The sequence below is a fragment of the Pelodiscus sinensis genome, chromosome 19 (assembly GCF_052426305.1).
Source record: "Pelodiscus sinensis isolate ZL-2025 chromosome 19, ASM5242630v1, whole genome shotgun sequence".
NCBI lineage: Eukaryota > Metazoa > Chordata > Testudines > Trionychidae > Pelodiscus > Pelodiscus sinensis.
Genome location: NC_143070.1, coordinates 11,607,177 through 11,634,626, shown reverse-complemented (window position 1 = coordinate 11,634,626; position 27,450 = coordinate 11,607,177). Strand labels below are relative to the sequence as shown.

Sequence of the window (27,450 nt, the reverse complement as noted above, 5' to 3'; positions counted from 1 at the left end):
GCCTGTCCCTGGGAGAGCTAGAGATGGGGGCGGGGGTAGTTGAGGGAGGGATGAGGCAGTGGGAGGAAGGACAGAGGGACGTGGGCCTCCCCACCCTACAGCACAGGCCTGTCCCTGAGACGGCTGCGGAGTGAGGGGTCGAAGGTTGGGGAACGAGGCGGGGGGGATGGACAGAGGGACGTGGGCAGTGTAACACTGGGCCTCTGGCTCTCTGTGCCCTGGCCCAGGCATTGTAACTGGGATGTGACTCTGCCTGAGCCTGAGCCAAGCCCGGCCCCGGCCCCTGCAGCCACTGAGCAGCGGGTCACAAGTGGCCTCCCCGCCCTGCTCTGCCGACACAGGGTGAATCTGTCTCATGGAGCCCCCCTCCCCTGCCTCAGTTTCCCCAGGGATAAACAGCTCCCAGCGAGAGCCAGGATCTCACACTCTCCGAACATCCCGTTAGCACCAAGGGACCCAAGTGCCGAAATCAGCTTTGATTCCAAAGGCTCTTCAGGGCCTGGGCATAGGCACCAACAAAAGGCCGGACGTGAACAAGGCCTGAGTGTGTCTGTCACATGACAACCCGGCTCTGGGCTCCCCGTGCAAACCTGAATCTCCCCCTCTCCTCCCCCAGACACTCTGCCAGCCGTACTGGAGTCTCAAAGTGGGGAACCCCGAGGAGCATACAGACCAGGTGAGCTGCCTCGGGCCCCTTGCCCCCCTCAGAGCCCCACAAACTGCCCCTCCCAGAGCCTCCTCCACCCTGGGGGCCACCTCCTGCCCCCAGACTCCTCCTCCTGAGCCGCCCCATAGCCCACAGCACCAGCCCAGAGCCCAACCCCCTGCCCAGAGCCCCTTATCCCCAAGGCTCCCCCGGAGACCTCAGCCTCTCCAGCACCTCAACTCCCTGCCTCAGCTTGTACCCCCCCGTCCAGTATCCAAAACCCTCGGCCTCACCCCTCCCTGTGTCCTCTCAGCCTTGGTCTCACCTTGTTCTCTGGCGTGGGGTGTCTAAGGGTATGTCTACACTACCCTCCTAATTCGAACTAGGAGGGTAATGTAGGCATACCGCACTTGAAAATGAAGCCTGGGATTTGAATTTCCCGGCTTCATTTGCATAAACTGGGCGCCGCCATTTTTAAACCCCGGCTAGTTTGAACCCCGTGCTGCGCGGCTACACGTGGCATGGAGTAGCTAGTTTGGATTAGGCTTCTAATCCGAACTAGCTGTACCCCTCTGATCGCTTCTCTCTGCCACGGCCCCTCCATGCCGGGGAGTGAGCTGCTCCTTGGGCTGGGCCGAGACCTCAGGGCTGCTCCCCACTCAGAGCCGGGTGCCCCTAGAGGCAGGAGAGTCCCTGAGTCCCTGCCCAGCTGGGGCAGATTCTGTCCCTGATGCCATCGACCCCCCAGGGCCGAGCTCTGCCCCTCACGCTCTGATTCTCCCCCAGCCAACGTGACTCTGGATCCAGCCACGGCGCATCCCCAGTTTGTCCTGTCGGAGGATGGGAAATATGTGAGATGGACACACACATGGCAGCCATGGCCCGACACCCCGGAGAGATTTGACTGTTGGCCCTGTGTGCTCGGCCGTGAGGGCTTCACTTCAGGGAGACATTACTGGGAGGTGGAGGTGTGGGGTAGGCGATGGGCTGTGGGAGTGGCCAGAGAGTCTGTGAGCAGGAAGGGAGGGATCAGCCTGAGACCCAAGGGCGGGATCTGGGCTGTGCAGTGTTGGTGGGATCAGTTCCGGGCTCTCATTGACCCGGAGACCCCCCTGCCCCAGAGCCCCCCCAACAGGATCCGGGTTTGTCTGGACTGTGACTGGGGGCAGGTGACATTTATCGATGCTGGAACCGAGGCCCCGATCTTCACTTTCCCGCCGGGCTCCCTCCCTGGGGAGAGAATCCGACCCTGGATCTGGGTGGGGGACACAGACACCGAGCTCCGACTGTCTCCTTGACACCAGCCCCTCTGGCCTCACACACCCCAGTCTCTGTGTCCCTGAAGGACTCCCCTGTACCCAGATCCTGGCTCCTCATCTCTGTGATCCCTGGAAGTTCCTTCCCCTCCCTCCCTGCAGCTACACTTACTGGAGGTGGAATGACCCTACTGCAGCCCCAGGGAGCAGACAGGCCCTGAAGGGCAGAGCTGGGGGCTGGGTAGGGGCAGAGCTAACAGCCGGGCTGGGGACAGGCAGACTTCAGATCAGGTCACACAAATCGACCAACCCAACGGCTCTGCCCCCCACTAGCCTCCCGGCTGCCTTGGGGGCTCTGGGGGCCAGCTGGGCTCAGGAAAGCAGCCGGCCCTGGCTCCTGAAGCTGCTGCCTGCTGGGAACGTTGCTCTCCCCTGCAGAGCTGGAGACAAGGAGCGAGCTCCAGGCAGGGGCTGGGGTATTGCAACGCTGAACGGCGCTGCCTGGAATTGTAGCTGCCCAGAAAATCCCTGGCACGACGCTGTGAGCCCCCAGCCTGAGTGACGAGGGATGGGAGTGTCTGGGACAAGCCAGCAGGCCCGGCAGGGAGCTGCCTGAGCTAGTCTATGGGGGGCGCTCACCAGGGAACATCAGACCAGCCAGACTGGGTCAGAGCAAAGGCCCGTCCAGCCCAGTGTCCTGTTGGCCCACAGTGGCCAGTGCCAGGTGCCCCAGAGGGAGGGAACAGAACAGGGAACGTCCAGTGACCCCTCCCCTGTCACCCATTCCCAGCCCCCGACACACAGAGGCCAGGGACCCCTCCCTGCCCAGCCCCTGTGTAACTTGTGTGTCGGGAACTGTGTGGGAATCATTCGCTTTAATAAAATGTTTCCATCTGCCCCTGTCCGGTTGCTCTCTGGTGTGTTCCCCCGACTAGGAAATGGATTGTTGCCACAAAGGGGGGGGGGTTGCTGTCTCTAGGAGGTAGTTTTTGTAGGGGGAGGGGTGTTTGCCGTTCAGACTATTCTACTGAACAGAAGCAGGACTCAGATTCTCTGTGAACTCACGACTGGACTCAGGTACCCGGGACCCTGAGCTGCTACGTCTGTGTCAGTGCAGACACACTTGGGTGCAGCAGGTCGGGGGCTCTTTAAGGACATAAGAACATAAGTAGCCATATGGAGTCAGACACGAGGCCCATCCAGCCCAGTATCCCACAGTGGACAAAGCGAGATCCCCAGAGGAAGTGAACATCACATGATCCCTCCCCGTCACCCATTTCCAGCCCCTGGCAAACAGAATCTAAGATCATCATCTCTGCTCATCCTGGCAAATAAGTATTAAAGGACCAAACCTCCATGAATTTATCCAGCTCTTTCTTGAACCCTGTTAGGATGCATCTCCACAGCAGGGCTTACCTCAAAATAAGCCACACAAAGTGAGCGATGTCAATTGCGTTTCTTATTTTGAAATTGGGAGCATCTACACAGCACTTAGTTCAAAATGAAGCAGTCTTCCTCCAACTTCCCTTATTTCTCATACAATGAGGCTACGTCTACACTGGTGGCTTTTTGTGCAAGAACACACAAAAACTTGCTGGGTGTTTACACTGCACGTGCATTCTTGCGCAAGTAAATTTACAGTACACCGTCGGAAAACAGGGCTTCTTCTGGAAGAGTTATTCCTCCCCCCACGAGGAATAAGCCTTCTGGTGCAAGAGGCCAGTGTAGACAGGCAACATGAATTTCTTGTGCAAGAAACCCCTATGGCTAACATGGCCATCAGAGCTTTCTTGCGCAAGAGAGCATCTACACTGGCACAGATGCTCTTGCGCAAAAGCACATGCCAGTGTAGACGCGCTCATTTCAGGAGGAGTAATGGAGTACTGAACATTTGAGGTCTCTCCCCCGGCTTTGCCTGGAGCGGGCACCAGCCCCCCCCTCTAGCCTGCCCTGCGCGTCCTCCCACCCTGCCCCCAGAGAGTCCCTCTTGGCCCCGGACCTTTCCTGCCGTGCGCAGCTCCCCCTCACCATCTGCTGCTGCCATGCACGGCATTGCAGGTGGGTGGGGAGGACACTCAGGTGTGACGTGACATCACAGCCTGGGATTTTAAAACTCTTCAGGGCCACGTTGTGGGACCTGGCCTGGCTGGCTCTGGGAACTGAGCGCAGACTCCAGCCCCATAAAGTGGAAGGCAGAAGGTAGGGAAAGGCTTATTCAGAGGGAGAGGGGGGAGAGGAAGGTTTTGTGTGGCAGGAGAGGGGGAAGGGGCTTATTCTGAGGGGGAGAGGGGAGAGGAAGGGTCTTGTGCAGAGGGGGAAGGGGGAAGAGTAAAGGTTTATGTGGAGGGGGAGGAGGAAAAAAGGGGAAGGTATCAAGAGACAGGGTGGAGGAGAGAGAAATGGAAGGGGGCCGAGTGCAGACAATGAGGGAAAGGGCAGGAAGGGAGGTGTCAGTGGGAGGGGGACAGGGTGATTCTAGGAGAGGAGAGGAGAAGGGCATTGGGGGCTAAAGGGGGAGGGGGAGGTGCTGGGAGAAGGCTTGAAAGAAGGGGTCGGCCTGAGAAAGGTGGGGATGGAGCAAGTCATGTGTGAGGGCACAGAGGGGCAGGAGGGGAATGGGGCAGAGACTGGTGAGGGGGTGGGAATCAGGGAAAAAGAGGGCAAAGGGGGCAGGGGGAGTAAGGGAAGGGGGAGGCACCAGGAGGGCTAAAGGAAGGTGCAGGTGCCAGGGAAATCTGGGGTGAAGCAGAAGGGCAGACACCTGCAGGGGAGGGACCAGCACCAGAGGAGAGAGGCAGGGCAGGTGTGTAGAGGGAGGTGTTAGGAGAGGGGATGAGGAGGGGTAGCTCACATGATCAGAGTGGTGCTACTGGAGGAGTGGGCACAGGGAGGAGTGAAGGGCTGGTGGAGGGGGGCAGGCCACAGGAGGGCTGAGGGCAGTGAGAAGGGAAGGAGTCAGAACAGCAGAGGAGGGTGAGGAGTTGGGGGACAGCAGGCACCAGGGGAGATGATGGAGCAAGGCAGAAGAGAGAAAAGGTAAAGGTTTAAAAATATTTATTATTAACGTGGTATGCTGCCCACGGCCAGTTTGTTTGCACCCCACGCTGCAGTTTGGGTTTATGTGGGGATCAAGACGTGGCCGGCGAGTGGGAGCCAAAACAAAAAAGTAGTCAGTGAAATGATCTTCTGTTGATATATGTTTTAGTAGTTACATTTTTGGACTGTCATTGCTCATGAAAAGTGCTGTCACATGGGTAGAAATCGGGTAACTATTGCATTTTATTAATATCAGCAAAACTGACTTAAATGGGGCCTGTGTGTTGTGTAGTCTTGCCTTTGCATCTTTGTATCTTGAATCTTTGTATTCATGCCTGTCCGTGTGAGAGAAGCTATTTGTATATATTTGCTTGCATATGCAACCACACTTAAGTTGAGGCCCTCAGCATGTTCTGTAAGTATCAGTGTGGCTCCTGGGGCTTCCAAAGTTGAGTTACCCTAGCTCATCCCTGACAGGTATCCGTCTAACCTGGTCTTAAATATTTGCAATTTAAGCACATTGCTTCTCATCCTAACCTCAGAGGCCAAGCAGAACCATTTTCCTTTCTCCTTCTTATGATACTCTTTTAGGGTATGTCTACACAGCCACCCTAGTTCGAACTATGGTGACTAATGTAGTCATTCGAACTTGCAAATGAAGCCCGGGATTTAAATATCCCAGGCTTTATTTGCATGTTCCCGGGCGCCGCCATTTTTAAATGCCTGGTAGTTCGAACTACCTGCCCATGGCTACATACAGCACAGGCTAAGTAGTTCGAATTAAAACTCTTAATTCGAACTACCATTACTCCTCTTGAAATGAAGAGTAACGGTAGTTCGAATTAAGAGTTTTAATTCAAACTACCTAGCCTGTGCCGCGTGTAGTCACCATAGTTCGAACTAGGGTGGCAGTGTAGACATACCCTGAGATACTTGAAAGCTGCTCTCATGTCCCTTTTTGGTCTTCTCTTTTCCAAGGTAAACAAGGCCAATTCCTTCAGCCTTGCCTCATATCTCATGTTCTCTAGACCTTTCCTCATTTGTGTTGATCTTCTCTGGACTTTCTCCAGTTTCTCCATGTTTCCTGAAATGTGGAACCCAGAACTGGACATGATTGGGGGGTTAGTCCCAGTCACTAACCCCCCTCCACCTCTACCATGACCCCCCCCCCCCGGTCACTAAACCCCCCCCACCTCAGCCACTAATCCCTCCACCTCAGACATTAACCTCCCTAGTCACTAACACCCCCCGACTTCAGCCATTGACACCCCTGATCACTGACCCCCCTCCTACTCAGCCATTGATCCTTCTGGACACTAAACCCCCACATCAGACATTAACCTCACTCCATCAGCCAATAAATGCCCCGGACACTACCCCCGCACCACATCCTCAGCCATTAACCCTCCTCCCTGCAACATCCCTCCACACATAATCCTCAGCCACTAACCACTGCTAACTGCCCACCTCAGCTATTAGTAGCTCCCCCACTGGGTCATTCCCTAGCCACTCACCCCCCATCTCAACCACTAACCTTCCTGGCCTGTAACCCTCTCCCCAACCTCAGCCATTATTCCCCCGGCCACTAACTTTCCCTCCCACCTCAGCTACTAACTCCCCAGCTCAGGCATTAACCCCCTAACCACTAACCCCACTGAGGCATTAACAGCCCCAGTCTGGGAGCATTCTGCCCCCCTCCGGCCTCCTCACTATGTTACTCCTTCCCCCCCACAGATCGATCATCTTATGCATGTGTAAGATCTGTGAGAGCCGTCCCACGAATCTGCAGTTAGTGTCGGTGGCGCCAGCTTCTGGGTAGTGTCTCAATGCTGCCACACTCACCTCCAAAGAGAGGACTTCCCAAAGCCGGCCCTTGCTGCAGACTCCCAAGGCATCCACAGGTCCAGTCTCCTTTCAAAGGGCCCACTTCCCAGGGCTCATTGATCTTAGATATGGCAGAGAAGGACAAGGGGCAGCACCGTCCAGGGCCGCCCTCCCTTCTCTGCTAGGGATGTGAGACAGAGTCATTGAATAATCGCGGCACCGTATCAAGCCATAGCAATTCCACGATTATTTGATAGTCCCTGGGATGGGGCCGGCAGCCAGTGCACTCCTGCTCCAGTCCCAGGGAGCCCCCGGCCACCCCACACTGATAATGAATCAGCAACGCGGGGCAGTGCAGCCCCTCTCCACAGGGGTCTGAGCTACCTGAAGACAGAGACTGCTCCGGCATCCCGCACAGCAGCCTCTGTGCACAGAGAGCTTGGAACAGTCCCGGACAGAGGCTGCTCTGCAGCAGCCTCCTCTGCAGTGTGGGGGTGAGGGCAGGCAGCTTTAAAGAGCAGGTGCTCATGGGGAACCAGCTCTTAAGCCAGCTGCCCCGGAGCCCCGGCTCCTTCCTGTCCCCATCCCTGCTCTTGCCTCTGTGGGAGGCAGCAAGGGGGAAAAGGCGCCTCTGCGGAGGTGGCTTGTGTAGAGAACCCACTTTAAAGGTGGCTCCCCCTACATACCAGCTCCTGTCTGCCCCCTGCCACACACTGCTACCTATGATAAGAAGCAGTGGAGGAGGTGGGTGCGAAGTGACTCCATGGGAGCCGATACACATGGGGAGCTGTCTTAAAAGCCGCTTCACACGGGTACCAGCTCCCGCCTGCCCCCATCGCCCTCTGGGTTGCTGCATCTCTGTCAGCAGCAACATGGGGGTAGGAGACCAGGCAGCTCTGTGGCATCTGGTGTTCATAGGGAGACAACCTAAAAGCTGGCTCCCCACAGACACCAGCTCCCCCCTACTGCCTCTTACTACCTCGGAAACTGAGGCAGCCAGGGGGAGGGGTCCGTGGAGTCAAGATGATTAACCACTAAGCCCAGGTATATTAATCATGTAGCCGACGACACATGTTGACATCCCTAGTTTGTGCTGCTGCTGGCACTGGTGATGCCCTGTGATGGACTGGGCCATGTCTGGGCACAGCTGAGGGCGTCCGCTCAAGGTGAATTGCTCAAATTCGGGGCTCCTTACAGCCCCCAGACTGGTGACCTCTCCAAACAGGCCACAAAGCAGTCACACAGAGCGCTTCAGCAGCCTGCCTGAAGCCTCCCGAGCAAAACCCCTCCGGCACCCCATCTGTGCCCCAGATGGCCCCAGGCCTCATACCTGGTAGAGGTTCTTAGAACCCAATCCCACCTTCCCCAAACAAGCTCTGTCCGGTTCCAAGAAACCAGCCATAGATCCCTGGTCAATTTACCCTCTGGACCTTACCCACAAATCTCGCTGGGCCAATCCTTTAGCAACTAACTTCTAAAGGTTTATTATTACAATAAAGAAAAGCATGAGAGTGAGGGTATGTCTACACTACCCCCCTAGTTCGAACTAGCGGGGGTAATGTAGTCATACGGAGTTGCAAATGAAGCCCAGGATTTGAATTTCCCGAGCTTCATTTGCATAAAGCCAGCAGGCGCCATTTTTAAATGCCGGCTAGTTCGGACCCCGTGCCGCGCGGCTACACGCGGCACGGACTAGCTAGTTCGGATTAGGCTTCCTGATCCAAACTAGCTGTACGCCTCATACAGCTAGTTCCACGAGGCGTACAGCTAGTTCAGATTAGGAAGCCTAATCCGAACTAGCTAGTCCGTGCCGCGTGTATCCGCGCGGCACGGGGTCCGAACTAGCCGGCATTTAAAAATGGCGTCGGCCGGTTTTATGCAAATGAAGCCCGGGAAATTCAAATTCCGGGCTTCATTTGCAACTCCGTATGACTACATTACCCCCCTTAGTTCGAACTAGGGGGTAGTGTAGACATACCCTAAGGTTGTTAAAGGATAGTACATTACATGCATCGAATCTCCCAGTTCTCGGTGCAGGCTCTAGCAGAGATGTTACAGCTGCTGGCTTAAAAATCCTTGTTGGGCATCCTAGATCAGGATGGGTCCACAGTTCTTTCCGGCTCTTCAATCCCTGCATTGCTGCTTCTGGGATGAAGTGCTGAGCTGATTACCAAGATGGAGTCTACCACATGGCCTCTTTATACATCCTTCCTGGTCTCTTCTTGGCTGCAGCAGGTCACCTGGCCAGCAGTCTATCTCTGTGTTCCCTGCTGGCAGCCCTCAGGTGTCAGCCCTCATTCTTTAGGTGTGTTCTTGGCCCATTGAGTGCCATTGGCCCACAGGGCCTCGCTAATCAGCATATCCATAGGCCAGGCTCTGCCCAATGCTCAACAACATGCAGAGAAATATTCAGTATTCACACAGATTACAGATTCCTAACTACACACACAGACATTATACAACCACATGACTGGTGTATATAGGATTAGCAGACAGTGAGCTTCTATTCAACACCCCACATGGCCCCCTTTTATACCATTTTTGGAGCCAACACCCCCACCCATGGGTGCAGCAGTGATCTGACTGCTTCCCTCAAATTCAGTAACGTGACATGCCCTCTGAAGTAGCCCTTGGCGAGTGGCACCCACTCTCTGGTCACCCCATGTGGGAGGCAGGGCTGACACCCGCCACAGTGCAGAAGGAAGTGCTGCATCCCACCCCCTCTTGCACTTCCTGCTGCACCGCTGATGGGGCAGCACTGATGGCCGAGCAGGGTAGCCAGAGAGTTGTGGCTGCTCCTGGGGTGCCCAGCTCGGAGGACAGGGCCACCGCCAGCAGTGGTGCAGAAGTAGGAGTGACACAACACGGAGCCACCCTTGTTCTGTGCTGCTGTGGGCAGGGACGCCGTCATTTTAGCTGAGCCCCTGGCCAGCAGCCACTGCTCCCCGGCCACCCAGCTTAGAAGGCAGCCCCACACCCAGCAGCAGTGCAGAAGGGGAAGAGGCAAGACCTTATCATACCCCCTTCCCTCTGCGCTGCGGCTGGTGCTGGCGCTGAATTCTGAGCTGGGTGACCTGCCAGGGGCCGCTGCTCTGCAGCCACCCAGATGGAAAGGCAGCCCCCCCGCCAGCAGCAGTGCAGAAGAAAGGGTGGCAACACCGTACCAGGCCTCCCTTCCTCCTGTGCTGCTGCTGTCAGTGGGGCTGCCCCCAAACCGGATGGCCAGACAGTAGCCGCTGCTCTCCAGCCACTCAGCTGGGAAAGCCGGGAGAAATCCGACAGTTTTTAATATTTCCAGACATCTGCCCAGAGGAAGCCCAAAGACGAGGTCATGGCTGGGAAAACCCAGGCGGCCAGTGACCCTGCTCGCGAGCCCCTTCCCCTGGCCCTGGGGCCCCCTTGTGGGTGGGGAGCCCCAGCTGGAGAAAGGCTGCACTAGGGGATTCCCCAATGACCCTGAGGACCAACAGGGCCAGGAGTTTCTGGCAGACCCTTTCCCACAACTTCCAGGGAATACGCCGGAACTAGGGCCCCATCGCGTCCCCCTGCAACCTCGCCCATTTCACAGCCAGACCGTGTCCACGCTGCTCCCTGGCACACTCCCGGGGGCTTCCGTGGGAAATTTCCCGGCTCTCTGCCCGGGCGGGTCCTGGCCCAAACTAGGATTGTGTGCAATGGGGGTGGGGGTGTCCCAAGAGTGCCAATTTCACTTCCCAGCAGCCTGCGGGTCAGGGCTAGAGCTGTTCCACCCTCACTTCTCCCTGCCCCTCAGGGTGGCTCTGATCTGCCCCCTCCGAGAGTGCCCGTGTTGGGGCAGGACAACTTTTGTCCCATCCCAGTGGGGTCTGGTGAGCAGCTGGTGTCCCAAGCCCCTCACCACATGAGGAGTTCAGACTCCCCTCCCCCAACCGTTGTACGTTGCCTGGCTGTGAAATGGGTTCCCAGGGACCTTTACCCCCCACAGAGCAGGGGTGGGGAACCTTTGCTGGGTCTGGGCTACTGACCCACAGAGAAATCCATGGGAGGCTGCACACAAGTGAGAAACAGCCTCCCTCCCCTCCCCAGCGTGGGCCCCCAGTGCAGGGGGGAGCCCCGACCTTCAGGGGCCGGATCCCCGCAAGCTGGGGCTGCATCCAGCCCCCGCGCCTGAGGTTCCCCACCCCTGACATAGGGATCTGCACTGGATGAGAGACTCCCTGGGAACAGCCTGGCCAGGCCACGAGTGCGCAGGGCAGGGCTGTGAGGCGCTGTGGTTGCTGTGGCTTCTCCACCTGATGCCCTGGCTGAAGGGCACCAACAGCTCAAGCTCGGGTCTGGGGGAAGCAGTGCTTAGCAGAGGCCCCTTTGGTCTGTACCAGGCTCCAGCAGGTCCCTGAGGTGCAGCCCCCATCTGGCCTCTCTGCCCTGGCCGGCTGGTTTCCTCCTCGGCTGCCCAGGTCTTGTGTGTGATCTCGCCTGGTCCTGGCTGCTGGGCGGGTTCTTCAGTCTTCCGTCCCTGGGCTGGAATCGTCATGGTCAGGCCGCTAGGTCCAGCTCACACCTGGTTCCGAGGGGACGGCAGCTTCTCCCGCCACAAAGCCTGTGGGCTCCCAGCTTCCCTCTGGCAGAGCTTGCCTTAGGGCAAGGGGGCCTAGTGGGTGGAGTCTGTAACTGGCCCCTTTTCTCAGGTCAGTTTGGCCCAATGGCCAGTGTCAGCACATTGCCCCTTTTCTAAGGGCAGTGTGGCCCAATGGCCAGTGTCAGTACATTGCCCCATAGTCAGCATGGATTCACAAAGGGCAAGTCATGCTTGACCAATCTGATTAGCTTCTATGATGAGGTTACTGGCTCAGTGGACATGGGAAAGTCAGTGGATGTTATATACCTTGACTTTAGCAAGGCTTTTGATACCGTCTCCCACAATATTCTTGCCAGCAAGTTAAGGGACTGTGGATTGGATAAATGGACAGTAAGATGGATAGAAAGATGGCTAGAAGGCCGGGCCCAGCGGGTAGTGATCAACGGTTCGATGTCAGGTGGTCGGTTTCTAGTGGAGTGCCCCAAGGTTCGGTTCTAGGGCCGGTTTTGTTCAATATCTTTATTAATGACATGGATGAGGGGATGGATTGCACCCTCAGCAAGTTTGCAGATGACACTGAGCTGGGGGGAGAGGTAGATACGCTTAAGGGCAGAGATAGGGTCCAGAGTGACTTAGACAAATTGGAGGATTGGGCCACTAGAAATCGCATGAGATTCAACAAAGACAAGTGTAGAGTCCTGCACTTGGGACGGAAGAATCCCAAGCATAGTTACAGGCTGGGGACCAACCAGTTAGGTAGTAGTTCTGCAGAAAAGGACCTGGGGGTTACAGTGGATGAGAAGCTGGATATGAGCCAACAGTGTGCCCTTGTAGCCAAGAAGGCTAATGGCATATTAGGATGCATTAAGAGGAGCATTGCCAGCAGATCCAGAGATGTCATTATTCCCCTTTATTCGGCTTTGGTGAGGCCACATCTGGAGTATTGTGTCCAGTTCTGGTCCCCCCACTAAAAAAAGGATGCGGACGCATTGGAGAGGGTCCAGCAGAGGGCAACCAAAATGATTAGGGGGCTGGAGCATATGACCTACGAGGAGCGTCTGAGAGACTTGGGTCTGTTTAGTCTGCAGAAGCGAAGAGTGAGGGGGGATTTGATAGCAGCCTTCAACTTCCTGAAGGGAGGTTCCAAAGAGGATGGAGAAAGGCTGTTCTCAGTAGTGACAGATGGCAGAACAAGGAGCAATGGTCTCAAGTTGTGCTGCGAGAGGTCCAGATTGGATATTAGGAAAAACTATTTTACTAGGAGGGTAGTGAAGCATTGGAATGGGTTACCTACGGAAGTAGTGGAGTCTCCATCCCTAGAGGTATTTAAGTCTCGGCTTGACAAAGCCCTGGCCGGGTTGATTTAGATGGGATTGGTCCTGCCTAGAGCGGGGGGCTGGACTTGATGACCTTCTAGGGTCTCTTCCAGTTCTATGATTCTATGATAAGGGGATGGTTGGATGAAATAACATGATCTTGGTAACTAATTGACCATTCATTATCAGTTGGAAATAGGTCAATGGAGGGATGATAGGAGTTGCTATAGGAAAATTTCTGGGTGTCTGGCTGGTGAGTCTTGCCCACATGCTCAGGGTTTAGCTGATCACCATATTTGGGGTCGGGAAGGAATTTTCCTCCAGGGTAGATTGGCAGAGGCCCTGGAGGTTTTTTGCCTTCCTCTGTAGCATTGGGCACAGATCACAGCTGGAGGACTCTCTGCATGTTGGGGCCTTCAAAGTATTTGAAGGCTTCAATATCTGAGGGTATGTCTACACTACCCCCCTAGTTCGAACTAGGGGGGTAGTGTAGACATACCCTGAGATATAGGTGAGAGGATTATTCTAAGAGGGGTGGGTTAGATTCTGTGGCCTGCACTGTGCAGGGGGTCAGACTAGATGATCATAATGGTCCCTTCTGACCTTAAAGTCTATGAGTCTATGAGTCTATGAGAAGTGGTGTGTGAGAAAGGGTATCCTCTCCCAGTTTGAAGCCAAACAAAACTGTGCTTACACTGAGCATGACTAAACCCAATAAAACCTCATCTGGCAAAGCACAGAAAGCAGTTACCTGGCATACTATTCTCCAGAGCTCGCCTGAGCGCAACCAGTTCTCTGCGATTTCACACTCCACCCTAGTGGAGCACACTGTGATAGTCTGCCCCCTCAGGCAACGATACAGCAGCGCTCTCTTTCCCGCCCCACAAGGGCACCTCGCTGAACACAGAAACGCTGCCGCAAAGCAATCTCACTGCACTCTACTCCCTGTTTGTGCACGAAGCCCAGCTCCTCAACAGGGAAACAGCAAGGCTACATCTAGACTGGCATGATTTTGTGCAAATGGTTTTAACGGAAGTTTTTCCATTAAAAGCATTTGCGCAAAAGCGCATCTAGATTGGCACGGATGCTTTTGCACAAAAGCGCTTTTGAGCAAAAGCATCCATGTCCAATCTAGACATGGTTTTGTGCAAAAAAGCTCCGATTGCCATTTTAGCCATCAGGGCTTTTTTGCGCAAAACAATTCTGGGTTGTCTACACTGGTTCTCTTGCGCAAAAGCATTTGCACAAGAGGGCTTTTGCTCGAGCGGGAGCGTCATTGTATTTGCGCAAGAAGCAATGATTTTGTACATTACAAAGTCAGTGCTCTTGCGCAAATTCAAGTGGCCAGTGTAGACAGCTGGCAAGTTTTTGAGCAAAAGCAACTGCTTTTGCGCAAAAACTTGCCAGTCTAGACGCAGCCCAAGCGGTGCCTAGCAGCAGTGGCTTCTTTAGGTACTTGCACTGCTCTGGAAAGTAACATAACTACTGCTCTGTAAATGGCTCTCTTAAAACTCACCAATCTCATGTCCCCTTTCTTCCTTTATCCCCACGTAACTCCCACTGAGGCCAGGCTCTGCCTTCCCTTTCTTTTCCAGTAAGACAACCAGGCTGCTGTGGATTCAACTACTCTCCGCAAGAGCGGATTTGGGAAGGGGGAGAAGAGTGTCACTCCTCCCCCCAGGGTCACAACAAACCACAGGTGGGACTCGGTGCTTTCAACCCCAACTCTCAATACCAGGGGCCGCAGATTCAGGGCGAAGGGTGCGTGTGATGGCTTTGGAGGAAACAAAAGAGCGCTTCCCCCAGGCTTGAACAAGTATAACCCCTCCCCCCTCCTTCTAAACAAACACTGTTAGCAAAGGTAAGAGGGGAGGGAGGGAAGCGTTCAATGAGAGTGTCAGAATCCGAGGAACATTTCTACACCTCTAAGGGCAGGGGTAGGCAGTAATTTTTGCCCAGTGAAGGAGCCCCCGGCCATCCAGTTGGGGCAGAGCCCAAATAGGAAGGAGTGGGGCTACCCCACCCCCAGACCATGATAGGAGGCCATTTGCCCCCCTCCTTCCCATTAGGCCCCCATGTCCTGGAAGAGGCATGGCATGCTCCCCCCACCCCCAGGCCAATCAGGACTGGGAGGGAGGGGCAGGGGAGCACAGGAAGCCTCCTCCCCCCTGCCAGGAGCTCAGGGCACTCGGAGTCAGCAGCTCCCCCGCCCCAGGCCCTGACTGGCGGTGGGGGGAGGGGACAAGCACGTGAAGCCTCCTGCGAGCAGCGACCTGCTCCTGCACCTGGCAGGGCGGGAGGAGGCTTCGCGCGCTCCAAGGCCCCGCCTGGGCTGGGGGCGGGGGAGCAGCAGGGTCTCCGTGGGCCGGAGCTACCTGCTCAGCGGGCCGGATCCGGCCCGCGCAGGCCCCTTTGTCCTCCCATCCACGCACGTGTAGACCCACTCGCAGGCACCGGGCCGCGCGTGGAAAGAGGATGGGACCGTCCCCACCCCAGCTGGCCGCGCGCACCTCGCAGCATGGGGGACACACCGAACATAGCACCTAGCGGGGGGGGGGGGATTTACAGCCCCACGCGCCGAGGCGGCCGCAGGAGGAATCTGACCCCAAACCCCCTGCCCGGCAGCTTGTATCCCAGCAGCGCCGGGCACCGCCCGCCCCCAACGCGCCCGGGGTGTGTGTGTGTGGGGGGGGGGGTCCTGGCCAGGCTCTGCCTCCCCACCCCATCCTGGCCACGAGCCCCCAACCAGCGCGGGCCCCGCGGCACAAACTTTCGCCCAACTCCGGCCCCCGGGGAAGACGCGTCGCTCACCGCAGCCCAGGAGCAGCCCAAGCCCCAGCAGCCGCCCCGCGCTGGGCAGAGCCGGGAGCCGCCGCCAGCCCAGGGAGGAGGCGCCGCCCGCGGAAAGTCCCCCGCGGGTGGGAGGAGAAGCCGCTGGGAGAGCGGCCGCCGTGATCCCCGCTCTCAGCCCGCCCCGACCGGCCACCGCCCCCCCGGGGCTGCTCGGGGCGTCCGGCCCCTCCCCGCTCACCACTGGAGGAGGGCTGGGGGGAGATCAGGGCGGCACCCTCGCCCCCGGGCTAGAACTGGCTCTCCTGTCTTGCCCTGCTTCTCCCCGCAGCCCCTCTGCCGCTCTGCCCTGCTCTCTGGCCTCCTCCTTCCTCTGCTTCCTCTGGGTCCCCCCCTCTAGCCTCCTACTTGCCCCCCTTTGCTGTTCTTTGCAGCTTATTCTGTGGCTTCGACGGCCCCTCACCTTAGTGGGTAGGAGGGCGACCGCACACTGACAAAGCCCTCCCTCCCCACACATACACACATACACTTATACACACACACTCAGGAGGACTCTTGGGCCAGCTGAGTAACAACCCTGTTTCCCCTGAGAGAGGGAGGGGATTCCTTAGCAGAGGTGCGGACAGACACACCTGTACATCCAGAAACATGGCAGGAAAGCAAATGTGTAAGTGCACAGCCCTTCAAATTGGGGCGAAAGGAGGTCTAAGTTGGATATTAGAAAATCTATTTCCTAGGAGGGTGATGAAACACTGGGCTGGGTTCCCGAGGGAGGTGGCAGAATCTCCATCCCTAGAGGTTTTTAAGTCTGGGCTTGACAAAGGCCTGGCTGGGTCAATTAACTTGGGATTGGTCCTGCTTGGGGTAGGGGACTGGACTTGATGACCTCCTGAGGTCTCTTCCAGCTCTATGATTCTTCCAGGGATCAGCTGTGTGACAATGGGGCTTCCTCATTCCCAAGTCCTGTCATTCCCTGAGGTGGCTCCAAGTAATCCACCTGAGGTCAGCATCAGCATAATCATGCAACAAGTGCCCATTGCTGCTAAGAAATGTGCTTTCTAGAGATGAAGATAATTCATTCTCCTTCTCCATTCTGTAGTTGGCATCTCTGCTGAGCATACCAGCCAGGGTACAAATTTGTACTTGCTGTAAGTGTGATTTTGTGATGCACCTGCCCTCCACAGAGTGGTCTGAACCTAAACTGGTTTCACAGAGTCCATCAAAGGCATCAAATGATACCAAGTTTCATTCATTGCTGTTCTGGGGAAACAGATTAGAACTGGCATCAGTGAAAGGCATTGTATCATGTTTCCAATCCCCTTAGCCATCCAGATTGCTTAACAAATAAATGTTTTTGCGGAGATGCCTGTGGCTTAAAGATGAAGTAATGATATTTCTAAAGTACAATATATAAAGAATTCTTATGTTCCTCATATGGATGCTATAGCTGCTTTTAAATTTTAGTCATGTTATTCGCTTTCATGAGCCTGATCCTGCTAGGTAGCCTTTAGTTCTGTTAACTTCAGTAGACTTTAAAGGGCTTATTGCCTCTTATATTTTATGACACTTTGAGAAAAAGTACTCACAATAGAGAATTATCTATTATTTACATATGAGGTGCAGAATAGTTGATGAATGAACTTAATGATTGATGATTCAAGCATTAGAGGAACCAGTGTGCAACTTTTCTGTATGCATTTATTATACCATATAAATAAAAGTTCACAAAGCTAAATCAAGTTTATATTGCAGAAACAAATTAACAGATTATTAAGGTCCCTTCTTCAGACCTTATGAAGTATTAATTATTAGTTTAATGAAAGTATCATATATCTTGTCAAGAAGTTTTTATTTGGCTAGTTATTTTTTACTACAGAATCATAGAATCATAGAGCTGGAAGAGACCTCAGGAGGTCAAGTCCAGCCCCCTGCCTAAGGCAGGACCAATCCCAACTAAATCAACCCAGCCAGGGCTTGGTCAAGCCAAGACTTAAAAACTTCTAGGGATCAGGGTTCCACCACCTCCCTAGGTAACCCATTCCAGTATCTCACCATCTTCCTAATGAAATGGTTTTTCCTAATATCCAACCTAGACCTCCCCCACTGTAACATTATCTGTAAGTTAATCACCAATTTTCTCTTCAGACTTAAATCATATAACTTTCCCAATTGTTGAATGTTATATATTATTGGAGCATCACTTTACTAGATCTGTTACACCTACAATTCATCAACATGCTTGCTGTGTTGCACATCAAAGGCATTGATGAATTGAAGGTATAAGAGATACAGTACACGTATCCATACATATATTTGCCTCAAAAACTTTAGAAACAGGCACAGATAGATAAAAACACAGTCATTGTCTTAAGTTTGCAAGTAATGCACAAAGAACTCTGGGATTCATTTTGGCAATGCACAGGGATCATAGGAACTGTAACCACTTGCAGAAAAATTCCCTGCATAGAAGTCAGTTCAGGCCACAATGCAACCCTCTGCAATTCCTCATAGCACTCAGATAGAATCCATGTTAGGACATGAGGCAAGAAGAAGGGTACTAGAGGTAGAAACCAGAGTATCTGCAGCACTAAGCGCAACTGAGATTCTTGGCAATGGCACAGCTCATAGGTTATCTGACTAAAACTGTCGTAAATTAGAGCAGATCCCACCAACCCAAAATCCAGACAGTGCAAAAGAGGTAGTGCTAAGGCTGCATTTTCTGTGCCTTGGTATTGTCCCATTGATCTGAATGTGACTTCTGCATACAGGTCAGATTCAGATAAAAATATGTGCATTTATAACACACACCTTCCCCTTCCCCACCTCTAATATCATTAACTCACTGGCATTCACCTTCCTTCTCCCCCCCCCCCAAATCCCCCTTCTGTTCTGTAATGTGATTTGTCCTTTTCATGTGTGTTCATTTTTTTAAAATTGTATCCTTTGGTATATATGGTTGTGACTATTTTCTTCCATTATTTGATCTGAGGAAGTGGGTCTGGCCCATGAAAGCTCATCATCTAATAAACCATCTTGTTAGTCTTTAAAGTGCTACATAGTCCTGTATCTTGAAAGTTCAGTTTCTTTGAGGTCTGCATTTGTTTTCATCTGTTTCTCATGGATTGCCATTAAAACACTGCATGGAAAATACAACAAGGTTATCATACACATATAGGCACCTATGCAGTTGAGAATTGTGAGGAAAATTTTTATTTCATTTAATTGTCTAGTGTAGGTTAGCTATAGGCTTTCTACATAGTGTACAATACAGTGTAACCTTAGTCAATGGTGAAAATGACCTATCATGTTTCTCTAAAATGTACTCATGGGTTAAGTTCACACCCACTCTAGGAAACTGTGTTCATCCAATCTTGAACTAAATTGAATGCTCACTAATTAACAGGCATCCCTAATTTGTAACTGAAAAATAAAACAAAGATCAGGCAAAGAGTCACTGGTGGCAAATTATTAGCAGAAATGGACTTTCTGCATTCAGCTATATTTTGGTGTGTATATTTGCCTAAAGGATGGGGGTCATTGTCAGTCTTTAAACGTTTTGCTGTATCATTTTATTTCTCTAGGATGGATCCTCGGCTGATGTAAAACTGTACCCATATTGTTTTATTTTACCCCAAAACTGAGTGGATGGAAATCAGGAGAGCTCATATACAGTGGAAGAATCTAGCACAAATATGTGCATACAAGATTGAAGTCTATTTAATTAAAAATAAAATGAATATTTTAAAGAAATCAGCCTAGAGTTATTCTAAACTTTAGTGCCTGAATCTTCATTGTATTACTGGATTATTTTGCTACTCTAATTTAACTGAATAGTGTAATCTATTACTGTACCAAAACTGGAGTAATGCCAGTTGTGAATTAGGCACACTTGGTCTGATTCTTATTATTTATACTAAGGGCTCTTCTACGCAAGGAAATTGACTGTAATAGCTACCATAGAATGACTGTACTGCTGTAACTTTGTATAACCCCACATTTTCAGAGCTGGCAGTAGGCGTAAGTAGACTAAGCAATTGCTTAGGGCCCCAGGTGGCTCCAGTGGCCCCCTGTTAATTATTATTATGTGTTGTGGGAAGGGGAAAATATTCTTGCTTAGGGAATCCAATAGCCTAACACTGGCATTTCTATTTTATAATTTATTCTTCTGTAACTTTATAATGTTATTCTCAACTCTACTATCTTTACTCATAGGCTACATGTGTCTACACGGCACATTGTTGCACAAATAGATATGCAAATGAGGCATGGAAATGAATATCGCCGTGCCTTATTTGCATACTTTATAAGCTGCCATTGTTCACAAGGCGCTTTTGCACAAGAAGGAGCAGTGTAGTACAAAACCCCTCTCTTGCACAGGAGGGGAAAATAAGCGGCAGAAGGACTCTTGCTCAAGGGGGGAGGGGTTGCGCAAGAAGGAGCAGTATAGACTTCTCCTTCTTGCGCAAAAGCCTCTTGCGCAAAAATGGTGGCTCATTTAGTATGCAAATAAGGCACGGCGATATTCATTGCTGTGCCTCATTTGCATATGTTCTTGCTCAAGACTGGGCAGTGTAGACATGGCCTTGTAGTGTAGAAATAGCCTCCGAGACCCTGGAACTTCATTTGCATATCCATGATGCATCGCGCAGTGTGACCCGTGTCCCTGGTCTGCAATGTCACACAAGGCGACGCCAGAGCAGTCCAGAAAGTGGACTGATGGAGACACACTGATGTCCCTTGCGCAGCAGGACAAGCCGTACAAACGATGCTCCAGGGGACAGACCAGCCCCCACAGGTGTCTCCTAAGCAGGGACCAGCCACCTAGGGCAGGTCTGCGCACACTGCTGCCTTATCCCCTGTCCATGTGCCATGCCTGGGCTGCTGCAATCCGGCAGCAACTATCCCCATAGCTTCTCCTGGTCTTCCCTCGGCCGTTCAGGGTCAGGTGCAAATCACCACATGGGTGATAGTTCACATCACAGGACCACTGGATGTCTCCACGCTAGCACTCCACAAGGCCACCTGAGCCTCGGAAGAGGTTTGGGGTCCCTAAGAGGAACAGGAAATAGAGCAAGAATGTGGCTGCAAAAAGGATGGAGATGGATGTTTCTGCCACAACATCCTCTGGCAAGGAGTTCCACAAGTTGACTTTGTGCTATGTGAAGAAATACTTCCTTTGGCTTATTTGAAATTTGCTCCCTATAAATGTCATTTGGTCTCCATCTAGTTCTCGTGTCCTGGGAAGAAGTAAATAACACTTCTTTATGATTTTTCTCCATTGATTATAGGATTGTAATTTGTTTACTTGATAGTAATTTCTCCTTTAGTCTTCCACTTGGAGAAACCTAAAATGTTTCAGCCATGGAAGTGTTTCTACTGAGAAATTGGCTGTAATACAAAACATCATATTTCCCCTTGGAAAACTTGATCTGCAACTAGAAAAAATCCAGTTTTTGACAGGAAGTGTTTACAATGACCAAACCCATTTATTTTCATTTCAAATTGAAAAGTTCATTCTGGTTTTACAAAGCAGGACTGTCGCTGCTCCCTTTGTTCGAACGACTGAACTGCCCTGACAGTAGGTCCTGCCATGGGAAAGGGATCCAGGCGACTCCCCAGACCCCCAGGCAGAGCATTGCCACTGCACTGTGCCAGCAGCGGGTGTATTGTGGGAACAGGTGAATCCCACTTCTCTAGCCACGTGTTCATGCACCTTTTGTCCTTTGATAGACACCCCTCAGATCCCGTGTTAGCTGCCTCGTCTCTAAGTTGTGCAGCGTGATACTTTTAATTGCTCCTCGTCCGGACCCACTCCATGCTCTTTGTCATCCCTGGCCCTGGCTCTGAATTTTTTCTGTTCCCCCAGGGTCCTTTACTCTAAGTCACCAGCCACTAGATCCTGAAGAACCCATGCTCAGAGGGACACTAATATGGCCCTTTCTGATTGAGCGGCATGTTTCCAGCCCTAGTTTGGGACTCAACAGACCTGGATCTACCAGTTTCCAGTGGGGTGACTTTAGGCAAAACACCGCCCCTTTCTCTGCCTCAGTTTCCCCTTCTGCAGAATGAGGATAATGAACCTTCTCTCCTTTGGAAAGTAGGGTGAGTGCTGCTGATGAGACAAGCTAGAGGCGCTTTGCCAATGTATCAACTGTCGTTAATGTGGGGGAAGGAAAAAACTACCAGGGAATTGGTCCCACCTGTGTGAAAGAGTTTCTAGCAGGAGCTGATTCCAGCTCAGGACCAACATTCAAGTCTAGGAAGAGAAGGGTCCATTATAGTATCCACGCTAGGGCTTAGACCAGTCCTATTAACAATTCCCCCCAGCCCTCCAACTTGTTACAGTGGCCTAATGTCTCAGGTGTTGGGGGAGGGGCAACTTTTACTGAATGGGCTTGTCTGGCCTGATACTCGGCTAAGGACGGACAAGCTGGGTGGAGCTGAGGGAGCAGCCCCTGGGGCGTTACTGCCCAGCCCGCTCGGCCCCAGACCCAGCTGCCATTCAGTGGGGCTCCAGGGGAACCCCTCAAACACCCAGAGGGGCCAGCCAGGGCCAGGTCATCAGCCTTGCAGGGGAGGGGTGGGTGTGGCAGTGACATCACAAAGGCCTGTGGCAGGACCTCAGCCTATTGGGGGACAGGGATGACCTCACAGAGAGACTCTGACAACAGCCAATCAGGACAGAGGCGCAAGGCCGGGGCAAGCTCAGAGATTCCCGCGGTTTGGCAGCAGCGCGGCCCCTTCCCAGGGTCTCTGCGGGGCCAGGATGGAGAATTGGGACCGAGGGGCGGGGGCAGGAGGAGTCTCGTTGGCGTTTTCTACTTCCCTGCAGCCGGCAGTGCCGGACCCGGTGAGACAGTGGGAGCCTCAGAGAGGTTTGGAGCCTGCTCAGTTTGGTTCCCCTTTGCCCCTCCCCTCCCTCTGTCTCGCCTTTTACTGCATCTTCCCCCCTTTCTCTGCTCCACATGCAATTAGGGTGGGTGGGTGTTGGGAGATTGGAGCGGTCGGAGGCCTCACTCAGAGCTGAGCTGGCAGAGCGCTGGGAGCATATTTTTGGACATTTGTTGAGCCCTCTCCCCACCCCCCGCTGCCTCCGAGCTCCCAGTGTCGCTGCGGATTGGCCGAGTGGGTCGTTACTGACAGGGGAGACCTCTTGTTCTCTTTAAAACTGTTCTCGGTGAGTCGTTATTAATGGTTCCCAGCCATGCTGGAAGGGCCTAACACGTGGGGCTCTGCAGGGGTCTGTTCTGGGACGATTCTGTTCAATCTTCATCAGTGATTTAGATATTGGCATAGAGAGGGCAATTATTAAGTTTGCAGATGATATAAAACTGGGCGGGGTGGCAAGTGCTTTGGAGGAAGGGTCAGAATTCAAAGTGATCTGGACAAACTGGAAAAATTATCTGAGGTAAATAGGATGAAGTTTAATACAGACAAATGCAAAGTGCTCCACTTCGGAAGGGACAATCCACGTCACACACACAGAACAGGAAGTGACTCTCTAGGAAGGAGTCCTGCAGAAAGGGATCTAGGGGTCAGAGTGGACCACAAGCTAAATAGGAGTCAAAAGTGTGAAACTTGCAAAAAAAAAGCAACTATGATTCTGGGAGGCACTAACAGGAGTGCGGTGAGCAAGACAGGAGAAGTCGTTCTTCCGCTCTACTCTGCACTGATTAGGCCTCACTTGGAGTCGTGTCTCCAGCTCTGGGCACCATGTTTCAGGAATGAATTGGAGAAATTGGAGAAGGCCTGGAGAAGAGCAACAAAAATGTGGAACAGTTTAGAAAACATGAGAGTGAAAGAACTGGGCTTGTTTAGTCTGGAAAGGAGAAGACTGAGAGGGGACATGAGAGCGGTTTTCACGTACCCAAAAGGGTGTCACAAGGAGGAGGGAGACAAACTGTTCTCCTTGGCCTCTGAGGACAGGACAAGGAGCAATGGGCTGAAACTGCAGCAAGGGAGGTTTAGGTTGGACATTTGGAAAATGTTTCTGCCTGTTGGGAAAACTTCCTGTCAGTGTTGTGAAACACTTGAACAAATTGCCTGGGGAGGTTGCGGAATCTCCATCACTGGGGATATTTCAGAGCAGGTTGCACAGACACCTGTCAGGGATGATCTAGATGGAGCTGGGTCCTGCCGTGAGGGCAGGGAACTGGACTTGATGGCTTCTCAATGTCCCTTCCCATTCTACTGTTCTGTGATTCACAGACCAGACGGATCAGTCCCAGACCAGCAGGGCTTGCGGGGGAGGTGTGTGTGTGTCGGCAGGAGGGGGAGTGATCAAGCTGTTTCTCTACCTACCTATCTCTGGGCAGTTCCCGAGTCTCTCTAAGGGCCAGGGCTGCTCACACACTTGCTGGCGGTGCCCATGAGCAGTGGTTGGGCTGTGGCTGGTTGTACAGCTCTGGGCTCTGATTGTCCAAGTGTCCCAAGGTGCTGGCTGGGGGCAGGACACCAGCCGTGTGCGGGGAGGGGACGGTGATGCCACAAAGGCCTGTGGGGGGAAGGAACTGGGGGGGGGGGGAGCTGAGTTCATGGAGATTCCCTGACATCAGCTGCAAGGCAGGGCAGCCTCAGACACCCCCCCCCTCCCCAGCCCTTTCTGGCTGTGTGGAAGCCCCCAAAGAGGCGGGGCTGGAATCGCTCTGAGACCGACCCCTCGGGGGTGACCTGGGCCAACCCTTGGGACGTCCCCTGAGACCTCTCGGCCGCCCCCTCTCCCAGTCTCACTGCTGATTGGCTGAGCAGGGGGCCATGGTGAGGGAGGAGGTTTCCCAGCGGTGACCCCGGCTCCTCTTCCTTTGCAGGCTCCACACGGCGGGGTCTGGCCTCGGGCCGGCCCTGCGGGGGGATCTGCGGGCAGAGCCCCACGCGGGCGCGCAGACAGCGGGGAGGTGAGCATGGGCGAGCAGGGGGAGGCTGTTTTCCTTTAGCACTGGGGGACCCTTGGTCAGGGCTGTGTTGGGCCCTTCCCCCTCCAGGGTCAGGGCTGGGAGTGGAAGTTGATCTCAGGGCCTGGCTGGTTCTGGGAACAAGAACCTCAAATCCCATCCCCTCCCCCTCACAACTCCCCCCTCCCCCACTATGGGATCCATCCACATTGGCCTAGTCTGGAGAGACAAGGCCCTTCCTAAGAGCCAGGCCCTATGGATCCGACTCACTCCCCTGAGCACCAGGGCCCAGCCCCGGGGATGGGGATGGGCGCTCGTTGGCACAGGCTGGGCACAGGTCGTGGGGAGGGAGGCGCCTGGCCCAGGGGGGTTGGGAGCAGGACTCTGATGGGCCCTGTCTCCTCCCTTCCATCCCAGCTCGGCACAGCCCCCCTTAGGGAGCTCGGGGCCCAGCTGGGACGGTCCCTCGGGGGCCCAGCCGAGGACACCGGCTGGCCAGCCAGGGAGGGGGCTGACCCCTCTGCCCACTGCTGCTGGGCCGGAGGTGAGGGACCCCGCTGGGCAATGGGCCGCTAGATCAGACACCGGCAGATGCCAGGCCGGGGGCCCTGTGGAAATGACCCGCCCAGGCTCCCACCTGCAATGGGAGTAGGGTTACCAGGTGAGTAAATAAAATATTGGACACACTTGATCTAGGATGAGGGTGGGGGGCCGGGCTGGGAGGGAGGCAGGGCTGGCCAGGGGAGGGAGGGAGGTCGGGGCGGCCAGTGGGAAGCAGGCCTGACGAGGGGGAGAGGGGAACAGGTCGGGTGCAGCGGGACTGGACGGGGGAGATAGGGGGGAACCAGTCGACGGGAATCAGGGCTGGGTGGGTTAGGTGCAGCGGGGCTGGCCGGAGGACATCGGGGGGAGGGGTGGAGAACTGGCCGCCGGAAGCAAGGCTGGCAGGTGCAGCGGGACTGGCCGGGAAAGATCAGGAGGAGAAGTGGGGAGAACCGGCTTCCGGGAGGGTTGGGGCAGCGAATCGGCCGGCGGGGAGCGGGACGTAGCCGGGCATGTGCAGATCCCAGGGCGCTGCCTGTTCCGCACACGGTCCTGGCGCAGCGCCAGTGAGTTCTGCTGCGGCTGCACAAGGCGCTTGCCCAGCGCTCAGGAGCACAGACGGGGCTTCCCCTCCCCCCCAGGCGTCACTCCAACCAGAGGCTCCCAGCACCCATCGCGCCCCCCTCCCAGTCCCTCCCTCCCACCAGGCTTCCGTCGGGCGGCCAGCCGGAAAACCAGAAAGTCCCGACATTGCTCATGCCCGGTGAGTTCTGACTGTTCTCACCGGGCAGAGGGCACAAAAACTGGACTGTCTGGTCGGACACTGGACACCTGGGACCCTGAATGGGAGCCCTGGGGCAGCCGGATGCTGTGGGGGAACAGCTGGCATGGGGGGGGGAGGCGGTAGCAACTCCTGCAGTGATAGGCCAGAGGGGTCTGGCCCTGGGGGCCCTAGAGAGGCGCCGCCCAGGGCCAAGCCCCCACTGCCCCCTGGGTCCCGGGCCCGCATATGACAGGCCCTTGCTGTCTTGGGACAGGAGGAGCCCGGCCACGGGGATGCACCAGCTCCCCCACCCCCAGCTTGGCTCCAGGGCCGGTGTTGCCTGCAGGGAAGGAGCTGCCAGCGAGAGTAGGAGCATCAGTCGGAGCTTTTCCTGCTCACGCCGGGACTGGAGCCATGGACCTGACCCAGCCCTGGACCGGGCACCAGGGGAGAAGGAGGAGCTGCCCCTCCCCCCCGCGGGGGATAGAACCTCCCCTCCCCCATCTCCTGTCCCTGGACAGGGACCTGCACAGCCCAGTGAGTCAGGGCCAGCTTATGGACTGTAGCCATTGGGCTGCACAGCCCTGACTAAAGGGGCAAGGTACCGACACTGGCCATTGGGCCACACTGGTTGGACTAAAGGGGCAAGAAACTGACCTTGGCCATTGGGCCACACTGCCCTTAGAAAAGGGGCAATGTACTGACACTGGCCATTGGGCCACACTGCCCTTAGAAAAGGGGCAATGTACTGACTCTGGCCATTGGGCCACACTGCCCTTAGAAAAGGGGCAATGTACTGACTCTGGCCATTGGGCCACACTACCCTGAGAAAAGGGGAAATGTACTGACTCTGGCCATTGGGCCACACTGCCCTTAGAAAAGGGGCAATGTACTGACTCTGGCCATTGGGCCACACTGCCCTTAGAAAAGGGGCAATGTACTGACTCTGGCCATTGGGCCACACTGCCCTGAGAAAAGGGGAAATGTACTGACTCTGGCCATTGGGCCACACTGCCCTTAGAAAAGGGGCAATGTACTGACTCTGGCCATTGGGCCACACTGCCCTGAGAAAAGGGGAAATGTACTGACTCTGGCCATTGGGCCATACTGCCCTTAGAAAAGGGGCAAGGTACTGACACTGGCCATTGGGCCACACTGCCCTTAGAAAAGGGGCAATTACTGACACTGGCCATTGGGCCACACTGCCCTTAGAAAAGGGGCAATTACTGACTCTGGCCATTGGGCCAAACTGCCCTGAGAAAAGGGGCCAGTACAGACTCTACCCACTAGGCCGCTCTGCCCTAAGGCAAGCTCTGCCAGAGGGAAGCTGGGAGCCTGCAGGCTTTGTGGCGGGAGAAGCTGCCGTCCCCTCGGAACCAGGCGCGGGCTGGACCCAGCAACCCGATGGAGACGATTCCAGCCCAGAGACAGGGAGTGTCACGGCGCAGACTGAAGACTGAACAACCCGCCCAGCAGCCAGGACCAGGCGAGGTCACACACGGGACCAGGGCAGCGGAGGAGGAAACTGGCCGGCCAGGACAGAGAGGGACCTGCTGAACCTCGGGGATCTGCTGAAGCTGTAACAGACGGAGGGGCCTCCCCATCGCGCTGCTTCCCCGATACCCGAGCTCGGGCTGCCGGTGCCCTTCAGCCAGGACGCCGGGCACAGAAGCCCCAGCAACCGCGGCGCCTCGCAGCCCTGCCCTGGGCGTCGAAGGCCTGGCCAGGCCCTTCCCAGGGAGACTCCCATCCAGTGCAGATTCCTACGGTGGGGGTGGGGAACCTCAGGCGCGGGGGCCGGATGCAGCCCCGGCTGGCGGGGATCCG

The 27,450-nt window shown here is 54.6% G+C and overlaps 1 pseudogene; it reads left to right on the top strand.

The window, feature by feature from the left end:
- The first annotated feature begins 1,248 nt into the window (after positions 1–1,248).
- On the top strand, positions 1,249–2,825 carry LOC149522170 (butyrophilin subfamily 2 member A2 pseudogene; annotated as a pseudogene).
- The last annotated feature ends 24,625 nt before the right edge of the window (positions 2,826–27,450 follow it).